The sequence below is a fragment of the Phalaenopsis equestris genome, unplaced genomic scaffold, assembly GCF_001263595.1.
Source record: "Phalaenopsis equestris unplaced genomic scaffold, ASM126359v1 Scaffold001059, whole genome shotgun sequence".
NCBI lineage: Eukaryota > Viridiplantae > Streptophyta > Magnoliopsida > Asparagales > Orchidaceae > Phalaenopsis > Phalaenopsis equestris.
Window position 1 is genome coordinate 66,737 of NW_018165498.1, and position 504 is coordinate 67,240.

Genomic DNA, 504 nt, shown 5'->3' on the forward strand with positions numbered 1-504 from the left:
AGAGAGGGGGGGAGAGAGAGAGAGACACACACACACACACACACACAAATACATATAAGTAAATACTCAGCATAAATAAGGGTGAAAACGTCACTTGAAAAAACCATAGCAGCACTAGCGGACGACAAAAGAGGTCGGCAGAGCCGATTATTTGGGAGCAGCACCTTACCATGTTGAATCCAACGTTTTGCGCCACTCCCAAATATTGGGGTCCACAATCCGACGGCTGTAAGCGTCTGAAAAATTATAACTAGCGCGTGGCCGATATCACATCCATATTATCGATCTACGGCGCTCTCTTATCCGTCCGCATAGTTTTCTATGTGCGCTGAACTCGTTGTTCACTGTATTGCATTAGTACTCTCACGTAGAGTTACATGAGAAATTCAATGAAATTACGTCACATGATATTCACAGAAAAAAATAAAATAATATATATCCGATAATACAAGAGAATATTCTTTTTATATTATTCATGTATTATTGTGTGTTATTCAAATATTA